The sequence below is a fragment of the Cyanistes caeruleus genome, chromosome 5, assembly GCF_971803275.1.
Source record: "Cyanistes caeruleus chromosome 5, bCyaCae1.hap1.1, whole genome shotgun sequence".
In the NCBI taxonomy this organism is placed as follows: domain Eukaryota; kingdom Metazoa; phylum Chordata; class Aves; order Passeriformes; family Paridae; genus Cyanistes; species Cyanistes caeruleus.
Genome location: NC_141705.1, coordinates 55,474,899 through 55,486,688, shown reverse-complemented (window position 1 = coordinate 55,486,688; position 11,790 = coordinate 55,474,899). Strand labels below are relative to the sequence as shown.

At 38.9% G+C, this 11,790-nt stretch overlaps 1 long non-coding RNA gene across 4 annotated transcripts in view; it reads left to right on the top strand.

Annotated features, from left to right (window-relative positions):
• Nucleotides 1-3,191: 3,191 nt before the first annotated feature.
• The window catches only part of LOC111928804 (uncharacterized), a 55,496-nt gene continuing 46,897 nt past the window's right edge, over nt 3,192-11,790 (top strand). For 3 of the 4 annotated variants that reach the window (XR_015287005.1, XR_002864321.2, XR_015287004.1), the window contains exon 1: nt 3,192-3,782. This is a non-coding gene — a long non-coding RNA (uncharacterized LOC111928804). The remainder of the gene's footprint in view (nt 3,783-11,790) is intronic. The other variant, XR_015287002.1, reaches the window with a different exon arrangement.

Sequence of the window (11,790 nt, the reverse complement as noted above, 5' to 3'; positions counted from 1 at the left end):
GAATGTGCCAAGCTGTAGCAGAAGAGCTACAATCAGAAACTTGCAATACTGGTGCATTTGCAGAACCTGTAGTTTCAGCCTTTGCAGAATCTGTAATTGGAATTTAATTACAAAGTAAATTTATAAAAATATATTTGCTTGGAATTTAATTTATAAATTCCACAGGACTAAGCATGTCCAAAGAATCTGAAGTAATGGGATACAAGATAAGAGTCTTTAAAATCATGTGGTTCAAAGCACAAACCACCCCAGCATTGATTGAGAGGATAGAAATTGACTGCATCTGGTAATGAAAAAAGTCTGCTGGACACTCAGAAAAGCCTACTGTCAAAGGAATTTCATTAGGAAGAATTTCCAAGTCAACTTACTAGTTGGACTCTAAATTAAAACACATGAAACATCTTCTAAGATGTTCTTTACCTTTCCTTTGATTCAAATTATCTTAACAGTATAAAACACTTCAATCTTTTCACATTTAAACCACAATGAAACACAATACATAGACTCCACTTGGGGAAGGAACAGATTGTAGTGAAATTAAAACAACAATTTTCATACATTGAAGAGAAGAATTAGCTGAAGAACTAAGTCTCTTCTTAGAATGTTCCACGTTGGTATCAGCGTCTATCTTCTAAAAAGTTGAGTAAAATATTACTCTGTGTGTACATATGTACATGTCTGAACATGTACAGGAGCACTGAAATAATTACAGATGTCAAATAATTAAACCGATATCATGATCGCAGCTATTTTAGGCTGCTCTTCAGTCCTGGAAAAGAAATACTTAGAAAATTCTACACTAATTGACAAACCATATCCCAAATTCCATACTCCAAATTCCTCATTCCATTAGGCCATCCCCCAACAAATAATCTCCTTTAATCTTGTTTGTAGTACAGGTTCAATTATTTAATCTTCCTGGGCTTAGACATTTTAGAAGAAAAATATTTAAATGATTCCTGGTGAAATATTATGGCAAACACCCGACAGGCAGTTTTCTTGGAAAAAGGAAAACTCAAGACCCCAAACTCATTAAGAAAATCACATGACAACAAAGCTTTGAGAGTGAGATCTTGCTCCTTCATGTCTTGTTGTAGGAAGAAGGGAAGGAGAGCACCAAAGAAGAGGTTTACAAGAGGGAACTGGAGCAGGACTGAAATTTTCTTACACAGGCATGACATGTGAAATGTTACTGATTGTCTCGTGCTTGTAAAAGGGATATTCTGTAGACCAGAATTAGCACTAAAGAGGGATTGTTTAAACATGAGCCTGAGAAACAAAATCCTAAGCTGGTGTCTACATGGGGAGAGAGATCCAAAATCAAGCTCACGTTTTGTTAAGACACTCTAATGTTATGACTAGTTATGAATGAAAATTTTGTTCATTTAATTATGAGATTAGACATATTTAGACATTTACACCCAAATACATCCAAGAAGACAGTAAAGATGCTTCTTCAGAGCAGGAAAACAGGCACAGAGAGGAAGGCTAATAGAGACATAATGGAATATGATATAGATGACTGAAACTGGCAAAACACATGAAAGGCAAGGCAGTGTCTATTTGCTTTCCTCATTGACTGGGAAAAGTTATTTGTTAAAGGATGTCATGGAAAAGATTAAATGCTGAGGCAATGTGTGCATCAGCATAATTAAACAACTCAGTGATCTCAGCAGGAAGAACTCGGGGTTTGGAGCAAAATTTCTCTTACTGTGAATTCAAGCTGGGCACCATCATCACTTTGCATTCCCTCTTTGAAAAGTATTTCCATTTGGACATGAGTGAATGGCAGGTAGTTGCCACACAAGTGCTGACAAGAAGCAACAGGCATCAATTTTCACTCCTATCTGACTTGATAAGTATTTTCTGTTCAAAGCTATGAGTCCTGTCCTGCCTCAGAAATATGTACTTTTTACTGAACATACTGATTCATACTTTCAGAAATTCACTCAGTCAAGGATTGCTATCTTCAGAAGAAAATGCATGTTATTAAAAATCAAGAAATACTTCATTTGTTAGAAGGACAATGATTAATTCCTGTTTTGTGGTTTAATGGCAAAAATCCTGATTTTTTACATAGATTAGAGAAAGGCAAACTGGAACAGAAATTGCAAGGACCTTCCAAGTCCAATCCTCTTTTGAGGCAAGGTGAAGGACTCTCAGTCCATTCTTGATGATAAAAAACAGTTCCCAAAAACCTTAGAAATCTTCCTGCCCCATGTTTGAGCTTTCACTTATCTCATTCCCAGTATTCTCTTTGCCTTTTCCTTTACTGACCCTTGTGAAGACAAACTTTATTCTGCGGTACACTCTTCTGCTGTGATACCTTCATTTTTGAATAGTTTTTTCTAACACCCTCCCAAATGCTTAATCTTAACTTTAATTATCCTGCATTTTCTCCTCTTAAATGAAATAAAATAAATCCCCATGCTTGCATTCATCCCACCTACCTCTTCTTTTTGGATTGACAGTAAATTCCTCCCTGTAAATTAGTATCAAACTCTAAAGCAGCCATTTCACTTAGAAAATTCTACCTTCCAAAACCACACTCTCCAAGGACTCACAGAGATCTGTGATGGCACAAGTTCCCTCGAAAATCTATAAATAACAAGCAAGTCTTTGCTTTAAAATACCAAGATTAATTTAATTTTCTTCTCAAGAAAAGAACACCCTAAGCACCATTTCTTTGCATTTTCATCTACAAAAAACATCCCTGCAGTAAGGTTCTCTCCCTCCTTTTTTTTCCCTGGCTTTTTTTCTGTGTATAAAAATGTTTCCCAATTTCCTGCAGCTGTCTCTCTGCCTTCCCTGCTTTTCTTAGAAAGGGAGAGCGGGGTCTTGAGCAATTTTTTGGTGGTTTGTTCTGTTTTCCTAAAATGAAGCAAATCCCCCAGGAACTAAACTGGCTCTCTCAGATGGAATCATCACATCCTGTTGATTCACAATTGGACCTGGCTCTCAAAAGCCTTCAGCAACCTGGAAACACAAGGCAAGGCTCAATAGTATTTGCTGTGTGCACTAGAGATAGGATGGTCATTGACCTCCTTGCCTTCTGACCACTTGTTCTATTGAGCAGCTTGTTCTTGGTTGACCCGGACCACTGACATCTGTCCTGGTTTTGCATTAATTGATATTTAGTAAGGAAGAAAGAAACCACCCATGGAAGTGATTTTCCTGAGAGAAGCTGAGAAGGGCTTCCTCTGTGCCTGGAAAAAAACAATAGCTGGCTAGCTCTGAGAGTTGACATCTTATTAAACCATTTAGAAGCTGTGTCCACCTCTGTGCATTTCACATTTTAAAAACAGGCAAGCCCAGGAAATCTCTCTCTTTCTTCCAGCCTCAAAAGGTAACTGAGCTCTGGAGAGGCTGGCCCACCCGGGGCCTGGGAGGGCTGGGCTGGGCCCCAGCGGTGGCTGGGTGGTGGCCAGGAGGCCACAGGGCGGTGGATGAAGCTGGGCCAGCTCACAGCTGCTAATATCTCAATAACACCGAGCCCCTGCCATCAGTCCATGCTGAGCAGGGGTCTGCTGAGCCCCGGGAGCGGCCCCAGGCTGGGACAGGTCCCACACCCCTCCCAGTGGCTGCCGGGCAGAGGTTGGGGCCCGGCACAGCCTGAAATTCAATGCTGTGACTGCTTCAGCTACTGCTCATGAACATCTGCAGGCCTGGGAGAGATACTCACCCTTTCACTGCACAGATGAGACCTGCAGACCTTGATCCTCTCTCAAAAGCGAGAAAAGGACAGACTGACGACACATAGAAAACAACATGAAGACACCAAGGTCAGTAAAGAAGGAGTCAAGTCTCAGATGGAAGGATAATGAGGAGATGCCCTAGTATTGAGACTGAAAGTTCTTTTGGTAGGGCCATGGAGATGGACTATGATACACTAAAATATCCCTTTTAATTCATGAGAAAGTATGGGCATATGAAGTGTTCAAACTGTAGATGTGAGCAGAGGTATCAATAATGAAGCAAAATAGATGCTGAAGGGACTGTGATCTCATGAGAAGCTTGAACAGAGAGAGTGATGAAGACTCTTCTCTCCCAGGGAGAGAAGACCTCTGTTCCCAGAGATGAAGATGATCACAGAGATAGATGAAGAGAATCTTTGCCTTTGAACACCTCATCCTTAAAATAATACCCCATAAATTGATATGGCCCATTTACCCAGCTGTGGGATGGCTGTGAAAATGGGAGGAGTTTCACAATTGCAGTTTTTTTTTCCCCTGGGCAGCTGCTATTCGTGGAAATGAAAAGCCATGAGAGAACTGTTTCTTGTCTAGAAGTCCCTATGGCATGGCAAGAGAAAGCTCCTCTCCCTACAAGAACTGATTAACTATTGTAGACTATTGTAGAAACAATAACTGATTTAAAATCCAAGATTTTGTCTCTACATTGTCAGTTGGGAAAGAAGTCAGGCAGGGGGAGAAAAAGTGTTCTGAAAGTTTTACTCTGATGCTTTTTACTCTGATGCTTCTTTTAGTTCTATTAATAAACTTTTCTTCATACCTTTTAAGTTTTGAACCTGTTTTGCCCTCCTCCTAATCCATATCTCACAGCAAGAAATGAGTAAGTGCGCTGGTGATTTTAGCCAGCGCTAAACCTACCACATTATTTGGTATGTTGGCCAGGAAACTCAAATTGGCGAACATATACCACTACACATCACTGCCAGTAAACATTTTAGACCAAAAGCCAACATATTTGGGTGCCTTGAACACCTCCTGGAAACTGGAATTCCTTTCAAAGCCTGGGACTGTCTTGGAAAACTTTAATGATCTTTCATGTCGTAGCATGATACATGACAGACTCCATGATTTTATGTGTCTGACACCTGAAACAAGAAAGAAGCAAAAGGATCTGCCTTTTAAAAGTTAAGGGTATTTTTTTAGGACAACATGGGAATGCCTGATCAGATGATAACACTCTCAGATAATCTGTCACAATCACAAAGGCCTGCAAATCCTTTCATTTTCACTCCTTACCTCAGCAGTATGGTTGCTATGTAAATGTTTAATGCAGGCAATATTTAATGGAGATTCTCATGGCCCCCTCTTTCATGAGGTTTCTTATCTTCTGGAAATAATTATGGCATTCATTAGCTAAGTGACATTTAAGACCTCGTCACCATTTCTGGCCATGTGGTCTGTTAGTCCACAGACCCAGCTAACCCAGATTTGCAGTAATAGTGGGAAAAAGTCACCTAATTATCACAGCTTTTTGTATTTATTTGAACATAGAAAGCAAATCAGAGCAAATGGCCAAATCTGAAGTGGAACTTAGGATCATTCCTACACATACTTGCCAAGGCAGGGGCTCTGTATTACGTTAACAGTTTTAATCTGGACAAAAAGTCCATTGTTTGCTCTTAACAGGCATACAAATTCTTTTGCTAATGCAGCTGTAGGTTGAAGAAAATGGATGATGAAAAGCATGGATTGTAAGACAATTATATGTATCCCTGCATCCACCTTCCAGTCATAAAATGATGGTCAGAGCTATCTAAAGCTCCTGAAAGCACAGGGAAAAGCAAGAGATTTACCTGTGCAGTTTTGTCAGAGCTTCAAGGTGCACAAAAGCAACTAACACTGCTGAATTACTTGATTTATCTTCAGCTACATCCTCCATTAAGCACTATGTTGACCTCTAAATGTTGCATATGTAAAAAAAGTCACATCAGTTACTATGTGCAGACACAGCAAGAAAATAATTCTCACAATTTTCTAGTCTTCCATATTGTGGCAGAATGACAGCAACATTTTCTGAGGGTCATTTATCATCTTCTGTAGGTGAATGCTTTGTCTGCCTTGTTTCCTGGCTGGGTGGTCTGTACCGGACTCCCACCATGCTGCCTTGTTGAAATTTCTCCTGATTCTTACCCATAAAGACTCAAACTTTTCATCACCATCATCGAGCTCTGGACAGTCAAAACATACAGAGTTACCCCACCTCCTCTTCTTCCTTGCATATCTCTCCTGAAGGGTTTATAGCCATCCTCTGAGAACTCCAGTTGTGTGAGTCATCCCACCACGTTTCTGTGATTGTGTTTCTGTGATTGTGTTTCTGTGATTGTGTTTCTGTGATTGTGTTTCTGTGATTGTGTTTCTGTGATTGCTTTCCAAGCTTTCCCACTCCACAATGAATTTGAACTTCCTCTGTGTGTTGCAAATGCTGCATGCATTGGTGTAGAGGCACTCCAGTTCTTTCCACCCCTTAGGGAGGAGAAGCCTGAATTCCTATGTGGTTGTTCTCAGGTGCTTCTGTAGTTCCTAACACATCAATAACTCTTGTATCTTTGGTGCAGCATCAGTCTCCATCCCCTACCTCCACTGAGAGGGCAGACAGAGGGCCCTCGCCAGCACATCATCCCTCAAATTAAGGTCAGTCTGCATTTCCCTTTCCAAGTTACTCCTTCTATCAATGCATATTGAATGAAAAGAGGTCAGCATCTTATTTGTGCCTCAGGGAATTACATGCTATTAATTTTTAACATTTCTTCACTGTGGCACTCATTTAAGATCTCAGAAACTCAAGTCATTTATCAGAGAGAGAGAAGGCACAAGCACCATTTCAGTCCCCTTTAAAAGGTGCAAATCTCAGAGCAAAGTGCAAGTGTTAAAGATAAAACATTCCTCAGTCTATTACAGTTGAGGATAAGTCAGAACATAAATACAACTCAATCCTTTTAAGCTGCAAATTTCTCACTCTACTGCAGCTTACAGAACAAATCTCAGATCAAATCTGTGAGAGCCAGAGGTAAACTATTCTTCAATACACCATAATTTAAAATGTCTCATAACTCACTGCACAAAGCACAAGGTTCAGAGTGCCTTTAGCTTCGGTAGGAAAGGCAAAAATGGCAATTTAGAACTGAGGAGTGAGGAAACTCATAAGGATTAAATACAGCCATGCCAGTTTCAATGACAATTATGACAGTGACAGAAGGCTTTGATTTTTATCAGGTGATGTGATCCCTTCACTGGTATCTCATTGCTGGCAGTCTTTCATGACTTGGATATTTCAGAGATCCTCTGTAATAGCAGAATGGTTGAAATGCACAGCAGATTTTGTTTCCAGCCCTGCTCATTTCTAAACTTCCCCCAACAATCACAAGGCTGAGAAAACATTGATTGTTTCAGCTAATTTCTATATAGATCTTCTCTGAAGTATTTTAAGGACTTTCCCATGAGTTTTTGTCCTGAAGGTTAGATTTTGACTCTCATGGCATCTCATCATGTTTTTTTCCCATCAACTCTGTATCTCATGATGAAGTACTTCTGCCTTGGAAGAACAACTCTGCATGTATGTACATATGTACAGTAACTCCTTGTGACACTCTTCAAAGCTTTCTTCTACCACTTTTTACTATAAAAATGCAGGTAAAATTTATGGTCATTTGATTTCTTGAACAGAAACAAAATCCTCTGAATTTTCCACAGAAAGCTAGAATCTTTTGTGAAATCAATTTGAACATTTTCTTTTCTAAATTGAAAATTAATCAGCATTAGTGTGAGTTCAATCCAGAAACCAGAAAAGGCTTAGGCTGATTTTCTCACTGCTATATCTGTGGGCTCCAGCCAGAGAACTCAGCTACCCAGTGTTATAAATGAAATTAGAATTTTAACAACTAGGTCTATTTAATTAATAGCAATTTAATAACAAGAAAAAAAATTATACAATCTAGTGAATTGAATACAAGAATACAATTTAATAAAAGAATACAATTTAGTGGATTGAATAACAATTTGGTATAAAAGGAATATAATTTATTAAAAGAGTACCATTTAGTACATATATTCATATACACACACATGCACACACATATACATATATATATATGTATATAAACATAGCTTGCCAGTAATTAAGCATGATTAAAGCACAAGCAAAACCGACTGGGGTATGGGGAGGGCTTCTCACCCTACCTCACATACAAAACAAAGTCATTCAAACCAAACTTATATACTATATGCTTATACATATTCATTAATGTTTCCCATAAATCTCCTCCTATTTCCGATTCTTTAATTTTACATCACTGCTCTTCATGGTGCATGCCTCACTTGTTGCTAGGGGGTCCTCAGTCTTTTGGTGGTCTTTTGGATGAAGGCTTACACTCATCCTCATTGTCCTCTGGATGGCCTTACAGGTTGCACATGTGTACTAAGCGTTGTGTAATGTAAGTAAGCATTATGTTCCACTAATTAGTCTTACATTTTATAATTTTCAGGCCCTATGCCTAAAGTCGCTCCAACTTTGTCCATTTCAAGGTCGATTTTGTCTTAGGACGTTACTTATCTCAAAACTACATCCTGTATCTTAATTTTAACATGTAACATCTGTAAAGGGTTACATGTGCCTCGTAACACTAATTCCCTTGATTGCTGTTAATAATAACTTCCCAAATAGTTACAATTTAGTTAGCACGAATAATTTCCCTTTATTACACCAGGATGCTGTGTTTTCCTTCGTATCAATGTGGAATTTGTGTTGGAATGGTATTTGGTCCAGATCCTAAGGGTTATTTGGGATCTTGTGCCAAGCGACCTGTAACTTCTCTAAAACTCCCCTCTAAATCAATCTTTTGCACAGATATAAAAATCAGGGCAGTACAGACCTAATATCTCAGTTTAACTCATGTCAGCACAGCATGAAGTGGATTTTCCTGGATGATTTAGAGAGCTCATTTACTTAGACAATATAGCAAGGGCATGTAACAGATCCTTCATTTTCCAGTGCAGACAAGATAATCTAATATATTTAGAATAAGAAAAGATTTAGATCAGATATTTCAACTCTCAGGGGATAAAAATGCTTTCAAATTCCTTTCATCTCTCTCCCTCACTATGACTGTATTTAACACCTGGAAAACAAAGATGCATTTCTTACTGCTTCTCAGAGAGATCTTGTATCAAACCAAACCGAATCAAAAAAAGCCCAATTTTAAAACAACCAGGAAGAAAACTCTCATTCTCTGGAAAAGCAGTGCACACTGGGTAAAAGAGAACCAAAATACGGAAAAAATGTATTCCTGTCACTTTGCATGTTTGAAAGCCACACAAAAATGCCATAATTTCCATTCTGTTGATGAGACTATATTTTCATTATAGGACCTATGTTTTCACTGCATATCTTAGTTTCAAATCCACACTGCCATATGGAATTATGAGCTAGGTAAAATATAGATAATTTTTTAATGAAAACAACATGACCAGTCTTGAAACTAATATCCAAAAATAGAATCTAAAGCATAGGCCAGGATATGCAGTTATTTCTTATTAAGAGGTGATATCTCTCTTGTCATGGAGACAAGAGAGTCTTGTCTCCATGGAGGAGAAACCCAATTATTACATTGATATTAAATGAAAATTGATCATGAAACCAGGGCAGGCTGTGCTATGACAGGAGAAATAATTTCTGGCAGAGGGTCTAAACCAGAGTCTAGACCTTCCTTCACAGTGCTGCTAAGAGTTATCAGAGTCTTAACCAGATGCAATGCAAAAAACCAAGTATTCCAAGGTTAATGCTCCTTCAGAAAGAAACTATTACCTACAGATTACTACATTCAGCACCACTATGTCTAAATGTTGTGCCAAGAGTCTTGCCTGGGCACAACAACCTGCTCTGCTCTATGTTATAAACACATACATAAAACTTGACCTCTGGACTTAGTTTTTTAAATGCTATGATGTTTAAACATCATAGTTTCTGCCTAAAGGACTAATCACATTCTTTTGCAATAATTACTTATTTTATCCACACATGCTGGTCTGGAGGTTTTGAGAGTGTGAAGGGTTTTAATTAAAAAAAAAAGAGAAAAATATAATAGTAACTTTGTGTATGCCACCTTTCAAATCCCTGCTGTTGTCCCTCAGGAAAGTTGCATTTTATTGGCAGAAATTTCACTGCCCCTTCCACCATACTACTCATCTCTCAGTGTGACATTTAAGGGTGGCCTCTAAAAGCATGACAGCCAGTGGCATTGATGTTACATAAAGAAGCAATTTTGACAGGGGTTTGTAACTATTCTAGCATCTTGCTCTTTTCTCTGGGCTGTCACACACCTCTCTGACAAGCATTACATTTATCAACAATACGAGAAAGAAAACAGTAACAGAAAATGTGGTGCTTTTTACAGCAAAAATATGCATAGGAAATTTAATGTCAGCATAAACAGTGCTGGAAAGGTCTGTGTAAGGGTCTTTACTATCATGTTCAAAGCTGGGGTTAACATGAACTCTGTGTGTGTTATGTAACAGCAATTATGCCAGAACAGTTTCAGAATGACTTCACTTTGAGCAGAGTGAGGATTGCAGTAGCTTTTGACAGACATAAACATAGATAAAAGCCATCAGTGATCCTTTTCCCACCTTCTCTACATTCTCCCATATTGATGCTTGTCATGACAAGGTTCTAGAGTCATAGAATGGTCCGGGATGGAATGGAAATTAAAGGCCATCTCATTCCAACCTTCTTTCTGTGGGCAGGGACACTTCCCACTAGACCAGGTTGCTCAGATCCCTATCCAAACTGTCCTTGAACACTTCCAGGGATGGGGCATCCACAACTTCTCTGGGAAACCTGTTCCAGTATTTGTTTTTATTACCAGAATATTTTATCACAAAAGATGTGCTTTCAAGACAGTGAAGTATTATGGAAGGGCCAGGGGCCTATAACTAAAATCTACCCCAATCTTGGAAAGGAGGCAACAAGTTACACCTCCTGAGGCTGGGGTAAGAGAAGGCCTCCCTCCCACAGATCTTCACAATTATATGCCAATGTACAGCTAAATTTGTTCTCCCATTGCTTTGTCAAGTTTATGCCACCCCGTTTACCTTATTTGTAAACCTCTTAGAATGTTCTCCCTCCCCTCAATCCCCATTGGCCCCGGTTTGCTGCAGTCCTCTGCCCCTGGTTTCCTATTGGTGGTTCCTGCTCCTAACCCCACCTCTGCACCACTTTTACCCATTCCCATTGGACCCTGACGCTTTGAGCCACCCCCTCTTACCCTTATATAACCCTGGACCCTCCACTCAGTTTGGTCTTTGTCCCTGGACCCTCTTCAGGAAAGAAATGCTTCCTGGAGCCAAGCAGAGGCCCATCCCTTGTCTTTGGTGTGCTTCAAGTTTTTGTTGTGCACTCTGGGCTGAAAAAGTACTGATTGCTCTCAGGCGATGTTGTTGCATGATGCAACAAAGTATTGTGGGAAAACTTGCGAGCAATTTTATTTTTATAAATACAGTGTCAGCTTTGCCTCTTTATTTCAATTTTGTTTTATATAGTAATAACATCACTATAGCCTTGAGGTTCATGCTCTGTTTGTGTGATTTAAAATCATACAGAAGTTTTCTATGTGCAGCTTCTTTAACGTTCTCTTGCAACCAAGTGTGTACTTTATTGTTCAAGGATGTACGTACTTTTCACTTTCTTATACATAAAGAGAATGTGGACAAAACTCTAAAAGTTTCTTCAGGCATACAAAAAGATATTTTATTGATATTTTTGGAAGTAGATTAGAAGAAAAAGAAAAAAAATGGGGGAACAGTAGAAGAAACTTGTACAATTTGTTTTCCTAAACTAGGCTAGGGTTTTTTAGAAGCCAGGCAATATATCCCTGTGGCCCTAGGAAGGTTTGGTAGGAAAGGAGATTTTCTAACACTTTCAGGTGGCATGTGCAAGTATCATCATGTTTTGTTTAGAAGCAAAGCTTAAAATTTAGAGAGTACACAATAAAAAAAGCCATTGTCAGAGATACTCAGAATTAAAAACACTTGTATTTTATCAGTA